Genomic DNA, 8,773 nt, shown 5'->3' on the forward strand with positions numbered 1-8,773 from the left:
TGAGAGGAGTAGTTAATGATTAATTATTTCATAAATTTTGCATATGTACATCTGGTAATCTGAACAATTATTCTGAAGACCACAATATGCAACACAACACGAATTGTTAATTTCCTATCATCTTGTTTTGAAATTCTGTATGATTTTTAAATTTTTTATTTTCTTTAAAATAGAAAAAGAGAGTTCGTGTGTCTGGGACACCCCAAAGTTAGGACTTTTCTTTGCACACCTGAGGCTGCCTGTGGTGGCTCTGCTGCTGTCATCATGTCACAGAATGAATATATTGAATTACACTGTAAATGCTATGGGTACCACTTGGATTACCATGAGGAAAAGAGAAAGAAGAAAAGTTGAGAGCTCATGAATGTTCAAAGAAGGAAAAAAGAAAAAAAGGTTGGCCTGAAGGCTAAGCTCTACCACAAACAGTGCCATGCAGAGAAAACACAAATGAAGAAGACTATCAAAATGCATGAAAAGAGAAACACTAAACAAAAGAGTGATGAAAAGACTGCACAAAGAGCAGGACTTGCTTACCTGCTGGACAGAGAAGGACAGTCTCATGCAAAAGTACTTTCCAACATGAGTAAACAAAAATGAAAAAAAAAAAAAAAGGGGGGAAAATGGGAAGTTCCTCTGCCCAAAGTTCATGCCCAAGGAGAAACGGAAGTATTAAAAGTTATTCAAACTGGAAAGAGAAAAAAGAAGGCATGGAAAAGGTTGGTTCCTAAATTTTGCTTTGTTGGAGATAGATTTACAAGGAAACCACCTAAATATGAAAGATTCATTAGGCCAATGGGCTTACGTTTTAAGAAGGCCCATGTAACACATCCTGAACTGAAAGCCACCTTTTGCCTGCAAATACTTGGGGTGAAAAAGAATCCTTCATTGCCACTGTATACAACTTTGGGTGTTATTACCAAAGGAACAGAGACTGAAGTGAACGTGAATGAGTTAGGCCTTGTGACACAAGGAGGCAAGGTTATTTGGGGTAAATATGCCCAGGTAACCAACAATCCTGAAAATGATGGATGCATCAGTGCAGTCTTACTAGTTTCACAGATGTTTCAGACAGTAACTTCTCACACTTATTGAAGACTACAGACCAATAAGGAAAATCATAGCTTAAATACTGCTGAACAACTCTCATGGCTACATTCATCAAGAAAACTATTTACTAAATTGTAAAAACATTAAAATGGCCCAGTTTTATGAATTGGTCTTTTATTAGAAGTCTGCTAAGGGTTTATGTGTTAGCGAGATTGAATCATTTGAAAAAGTAAACATAAGTCTTTGCGTTAAAGAGTGGGTACTCGGCAACACAAATCTCTCATTCCTAAACATCCACCAGTATTTAAAGTCAGTGCAAACTTAATTTGGGGGTCTAGGACTAGGAAATCTGCTGAAGCTATTCTTTATCATCATTTATCATTAGTCCTAAAAATAATGTTTAAGTTTATTCTGAATATTGTCTATTTATAATACTTTAAGAATGGCATTAGAAGTTTATTGAGATAATTCCAACTTAGTTGCACTGATGCCCTGAAAAGAAACTTTATGTGCAGTTCAATAATATAAGAAGGTTATGTATTAGATGTGCATCTCAAGTTTTGTGATCTGAATTAAAGGGTCATGGTGAAAAACAATAGAAAAAGAAGCTAAGCTAGTTAGTTCAGAATGAAACTCATGTTAAGTGAGCCTAGAGAGCCAGGTTTTATGAAATGTGTTAACCACAAAAATATTGGCCTTTTGAATGTTTTCATACCACAGAAATCCCTAGAAAAAATTCAAGATATTTATATTGTCGTGAAGCTCATGGATACAAATTCTTGTCTAGTGTTTCAGGTAGACCTTGATCATGAAAGAATGTCTTACTTTCCTACTGATAATGTACAGAATCTAGCACCTTCACTCTGCTGGAATTATTCTCTGAGACCTAAAGCCAAGTAATATAGCAGTGAAATGAGAAGGCATTTGGAAAATTCTTGACTTTGGACTGGCAAGGACTGCAGGAACAATTGTTGAACTAATATCTTATTAGTAACTTGCTACTGTGGAGCACTCAAGATCTTCTGTGGACTGCAATCAAAACACTGACTTGTGGTCACTTGGGGAACTCACTGGAGAAATGATTGAAGATAGTATTCTGCTCCTGGGTACAGACTATGTTGTTATGTGAAATAAAATTGTTGAGTAGGTTGGAGCACCAATGTCCTAAATTCATGAAGAAGCAAGAAGAACTTACCTTGAAAATAGAGTGAAATATGCCACATATAATTTTGAGAAATTCTTCCCAGGTGGACTTTTCACAGCTGAATTGAAGCACAATAAACTGAGAAAGATTTTGTTATTCTGTGGCCAAAATACTGTCCATAGATGAATTCAGAATAATGTCTGCAGATGAAGTTGTCTGGCACCCATATATCAATGTCTGGTATAGGCCTCTGAAACCATAAAAAATACCTGACAGACTGTTTGATGAAAGAGAACACATAATAGAACAGTGGACAAAAATTAATACACAAGGAAGTGTTGGATTTAGAGGACACAGCCAAGAGTACAGGGGCAACCCTCACCTTTAGAACAGGAGTGATGGTGATAAGTGGCTTCCATATCCATCATCATCAACAGTCTATTGTCAAGTCTTCAGTATCAGCACATCTGACTTTGGCCTGAGACGTCTAGAAGCATCAGAGGGATTGCTGAGCTGCTATAGGGCTTGAGAATGATGGTGGGAGGAGGGGAGTTGGTTAGCTACTGATAAAACTACTTTAAAAAATTAAATAGTACTATTTATTTTTACAAAATACAGAATTCAGTACAAAATTTCTTTTCTTTTTTTTTTTGCAGAACCAGGGATTGAACTCAGGCCCTTGTGCTTGCCAGGGAAGCACTTGTTTCACTGAACTATCTCCCTGGTACCCCAAAATTTCAAGTAATGCAGTTTAAAACTTAAGTTGTGTTTTGAAGCAACAAAACTTTTGCATTTTTGCTATAATTAACTGTATAATATAAACTGAATAATTTTTATCATGACTTGTCTTTTTCATGTTTGCTTTGTTTTATACTGATTTTTTTTACTGAATTTATAATATTTTACTTATGAAAGAAGCTTTTATGTGGTCATTTGCCTATATCATGAATTATATAAGATTTTATAAATTTTTATTAGAATTTCTTTCACATATTTTGTTCATAATTCTGCCTTTCAGGGTATATGTTTGTCAATGAGCTAACTGCAGAGGAATAAGGGGCAATAGATGCATCCAGTATATTCAAGAATAAATACTATAAATCCTGAACTTGTCAAGAGATCTGCAATATTGGTTACTTGTCAATACTAATGTAGTTCCAGTTGTTAGGCATTCCAACTTGTCCTTCAGCAAAAGTTTTATTATTTAAATGGTAGAAGTCAGAATGCTTTGTGAAGATACTGGGAAGGTACTACCATCTTCCTGTCTCCCCATCCCACCAACAGATTTCAAATAAAAGAGTACGGTGCATGCTTCAGATCTCTAGCATGCTCAAAACTTATTATTATACAAAAATCAGTAGAATATTTCATGAATAATGCATTCTGGTGAAATAATCAGATTTTTCACTTCTATTAGTTATGAGTTGTTCTGTACAATCTTCTCAGTCTGAAGGTCCTAGCATTGGTCTGTCTGGTCTTTGGTGTTCCTGAAACCTTGGGCACTTGGACGTTTCTTATTTCCTAATCCTCAAAGACACAGGCAGTGAATTCCCATCACAATAGTTTTTCTTGTCATTTGATTCTCCCCATAGCATAATTATATTCATACTATCTGTCAGGAGATTTCAAAGCCTCATTGGATTTGTATAGGTGACATAAAATAAGTAATATGTCATTCTGGAAATAGTGGAGCACACACAGCCATATACAGAATATCACTTTAAAAGAATTTTTCCTTACACTGATCACAGGAGTCATTAGTGGAAGTTATTTAGTCTGAGTCTTTAATTTTTTTTCACACCTGATTTTCAGTATAACATGCAATGTTGACCTCAGGTAGTATGAGAATTATGCTGTTCCTGACAAACTTGTGCTGACTGCATACTATATTTGCAGAATTATTTCCCTATAACTAAAGTTTCACTATATTAGTTATGATTGAGGTCTCAATAAAGTTCATTCCTTTGAATGGATAGGATAAGTAGCGAAGAAGAGTTCAACATGCACTTCATCTCTGCTGTTATCTATAACATACCTCACAGGCCTGCCCTCAGGAGGCTTCCTTGTTTTCAGTCTCCTTCAAAAACAAATCTTCCTACTAATGAGTGTTTGTTGAGGGCTTCTGTCCCAGTCAACCTCTAGGCATAGGTGGTGCCTTTAGGCCTTCCCTTTATCTAGTGAGTCATCTCCTTCTTCCTACTGCTATTCATATTTTATTGGATTAGAACTTTTCTTTGGCCAGACAATCACAGGCAACCAAGAACATGTGAGAAGGCCAGAGATATGGGGAGAGAATAAAGGAACAAGCAGAAGTGTAAGTGAAAGGTGAAGCCAGGAAAAAGAGCTAAGCTAGGACAGCCAATAAATGCTGGAGTAGAGATAAACTACAGCTAAAAAAGCATCATAACAGTTTTTGGAGATGCCTGAATCCTAATTCTTTGCCCCTAACGTCCTTTCCTTTTCTGAGCAAACCATTTGCATATCTATTTCTAGATACAGAGGGATTTAGCATGTATATCATGTTAACTATGCACGAGGTAATGCGAATGAACTTCTGTTCCCTGTGCTGAACAAAAATGTTTTCTTAAAATTGTTTTTGGATATTAATATTCTATTCTAAAAATGACTAAATGGGGTTGCAAAGTTAAAATAGGGACATTTTGTCTTTTCTGATATAAAAGCTGCACAGGGAATTGACTCAAGATGTGGACTGTAGACCAGATAGAAATTAATATTTTGTCCAAATTGTGACCTTGAAGACATTCCGTATTTGCAAGCCAGGACTCCCTTATCTATAGATGTTGCTATGAGCAGTCACCATCTCTGAGTGCAGGGATGATGCATAAAGGAGATGATGCAGGAAAAGAACTCGATGTCAGGTTTGGTAGCTGGAACATCTTAAGTGTTGGGGTCTGGGAAAGAAAGCCTGGAAGGTAAATTAGAGTTCTATGCTTGGATATTAATCACCAGCATGGGGGTTAGAATATAGTCATGTAATTGTCCTCTGCAGCTGCCCCAAGGCCATGACCTCTGTGGTCTGTGGAATACAGGGCCTCAGGAGGTCATGGCTGAGTTTCTCTCTTCAGTTGGCACAGTCCTCCGGAGCAGGCTGACAGCTGGGTGTGGTTAGTTAAAAGCTTCCTTTAAAATAGGGGGAAAAGTTCTTTAGTACTCAATGGGTGCTCTGGATGGCTTATTAGATAGTATTTAAGGCCTACTGTACTTAATATTCTTTTGTCTATTATTTTCATTTAATTATTCCAAGTAACTTCTCCAGAAGTTTGGTAGGTCCTTGGGAGGAACCTATCTTTCTTTTTTTTTATATGAAAGTGAACTTGGGTCCACAACTGATTCATGTCTTTCTTTTATTATCTATTATAGATTCTTGTAACCTCCATTTCTGTCACTAGCGATTAACTACCTTACCTCTTAGGGGTACTGGTCCCTGTTCCTGAGAAACACTAGCTCTGGAAGAGCATATCCTTATGTCAACTGCACTGTGATCAAACAGGCCCTTCCAACAAGCTCTTTCTCTATTGGACTCATGGACTGAAATTTCTAAATGTGTGAACCAAAATAAATCTCTAGGTATCATGTCTCTGTAGTGGAAAGTGGAAGAGGCATCACAGGACCCAGCAGTTTCACCACTGTATGTGTACCCAAAGGCATGAGGTCAGCATGTTGAAAAGACACTTGTACTCTCATGGTCTTTACAGCACTGTTCACAAGAAAGGGAAGGAAGCAACCCATGTCCCTCAACCTGTGAATTGATAAAGAAAACACGGTGTGCTTACATAGTAGAATATGACAGAATGAAATTCTATCCTTTGGGCCAAGGATGGAAATACAAGTCTTTATGTTCATTGAAATGAATCAGACACGAAATGACAAGTATACTGGAATCTCACTCATGTGTAGAATCTAAAAAGTTGATCTTACAGAAGATGAGGGTAGACTGGTTACCAGAGGCCAGGTAGAGTTGGAAGGAAGAGGGGCAGAGAAAGGTTGATTAGGAGGTATGAAGTGCCTGTTTGATAGAAGCAAGACATTCCGATGTGGAACTGCAAGGTGAAGTGACTTTGTATGGCAATCATGAACTGTACATTTCAAAGAGTTGGAAGAAAAGATTTTAAAAATTTTCCCCATATAGAAATGAAAAATGTTTTAGAAGATCGATCTGTTTAACTTGATTTAAACATTCCACAAGTATCAAAAATACTAGATGGTATCCTACTCATTAACATGTACAATTTGATGTGTTTATCAGTTAAAAATAAATTAAAATTACATTTTAAAAAACCTTTCTAAATGTTGATTGAAAATGTATGGTAAAATGAAAAGAGCCAGTAAGACTGAACTTATTTATAGCACTGTAATTTAAACATTAGAAACATTGAGAACTGGAGAGTATTATTTCTTTTTTTGAAAACCTTATCAAAAATAGTCTTAACAGTACTTGCCTTTTTCTTCTTGTCATATAACTTAACATATGGGATGAACATCTTTCTGTGCCTTGGTGAATTGTCACACTCCTTTCTAAGTTTGGATCAGCTTCCAACATTCTATCCTTTGTGCTTTCAATGTCATGAAGTATCTTAGCATTTCTTTAATGTGAGCATTTTCCTGGCATCATTGCTTCCGGGACATCTTCATCTTTTTGTCACAAATGCTTTCCTTGTTCATCCTGGTACACTGTTTACCTTGTCTAAGTTCCTCTGACTAAGGAGCTAGAGTTTTTTGAATGATGACAATGTCAACAATCCTAGTCATCAAGGTCTTCAATGTATGTTTGATTTGAATTTCACTTCAGTGTTATCACTTTTCATTTCTCCTCTGCACTTTTATCTCTGTTGGCCAACTCTCTTTGAAGTATCTATTGTCATAATATGTCACATGGATATATCACGAAGTGGCATGAAGGCAACACAACAACACATTTATGTGAACCAAATCTCAGTTATTACAAACTTATTACTGACAGATTTCAAAACCAGTGGCATGACTTGTTACTGTTCATGAGTAGAACTTTTATTTTTAATGTGATTTTTTGGAATGAAGACTTATCTCTGAAATTCGTGCCTTATACCATTACACGGGTGATGCACTGTGGTAACTGAAATTTGAATTGTGTTGTTGGGAAACAGTAAACTATGAGAACTGAAATTTATGAACATTGCAACTGTTCAAAGCAAACTCGACCTGTAAAATAAAAGCAATACTTTTTAAAGCAATATTTTTTAAGCCCTCATTTTGCCGAAGACTTGGAAATTCACAGTGCCTCATTTTAAAATTTTTTCCTTAAATTGAAGTGAACTTTACATATAGTACATGGGAGATTATCATGGTACAGTAAGATGCATACAGTAATATAAGTGGGAACACAAATGTAGTCTTCTCTCAGTTTATATTTTCCTGTGTGAAGTCTTTTTCTGGAGCCTATACAAATCCGACACATTCCAGTTTGGGAATTGTAGTGTAAAGAGTCTCTAGAAAGTTCCATGGGGATACATACAGTTTATCCTGTTGTGATGAGCTGGAGTCTTCTTTATTCGGAAAAACCACAGAACAACAGCTATAGTACTGGAGCCACCATATCTTAAATAAATGGTTATAGTCATCTGACTGATTTTCTTGAAAATTGCTTGTCTTTATTATTATTATCTCTTCCTTAAATATGTTTGATTTGGCTTCCAAAAGTAAGTATCTAAACAAATTAGCTTTCCTGCTAAGTTTTAATATTTACTCAATTTTAGTAACAGTGGGCTATATCCTTAATTTCAAATCTTTCAACTGAAGGTCAAATAGAAGATGTGAGCAGAGAGATGAGAGACAAACAAACAAAAGGTGAGCAGATGCCTCCATGATGTTCGTCCTCTGGACCTCTGGGATTGTGTCTCATAGAAAAACCCAAAAGCTTTCCTAGAGAAGTTGTGCTTGGTTTACAGAGGGTGCCAGGATGTCTGGTTTAGCAACAGTGCTCTTTTAGTCCTTACTTATTTTGGGTACTCCACAGCAGAGATATGTACCTCTGGACATCTTTAGGAAAGAGAAGCCTTCCTAGTACACAATGTAGAGGGAGAATACCGTGACTGCGGGACTGTTACATGAGTTGAACAAATCTGAATAATTCACAGCATATGATAGAGTGCTGGGGTGATCCGAGGAATAGAACCGCACTCTCTTCTCTGCTTGTTCCCATCCTTAAAAAAATTCTTTAGACTACACATAAAGTGACCCACTTCCTGTCATAACCAAACTCCACCTAGGGTCCATTGTACATGCGGTAGACTACTAGAAAAGATGTTTTCAGGAGCTTTCAAGTGGTAATGACAACAATTTGTGGTCTCAGGACCTGGTGAATGCTGCTTTGATTACCTCATATGAGGAACTGTTTATTTCATTTTCCGACATTCTAATTCTTGGTAATAAAAATGTGTGGAAAGTCATGATGTACATTGTTCAAGGTCATTGATTTAACAAGCAATAGGGAACCCAGAAGATCCCTGCAGTATTTTTATCATATTTAAATTGTACTCAAAAATATTATTTCAGGGGCTGAGGACATGGTTCAGTGGAATAAGC

General features: G+C 36.5%; 1 pseudogene; it reads left to right on the plus strand.

Moving 5' to 3' along the window:
* The first annotated feature begins 264 nt into the window (after positions 1–264).
* Positions 265–1,092, plus strand: LOC101585927 (annotated as a pseudogene).
* The last annotated feature ends 7,681 nt before the right edge of the window (positions 1,093–8,773 follow it).

This window comes from Octodon degus, unplaced genomic scaffold, assembly GCF_000260255.1.
Source record: "Octodon degus isolate 3935 unplaced genomic scaffold, OctDeg1.0 scaffold00152, whole genome shotgun sequence".
Lineage (NCBI taxonomy): Eukaryota > Metazoa > Chordata > Mammalia > Rodentia > Octodontidae > Octodon > Octodon degus.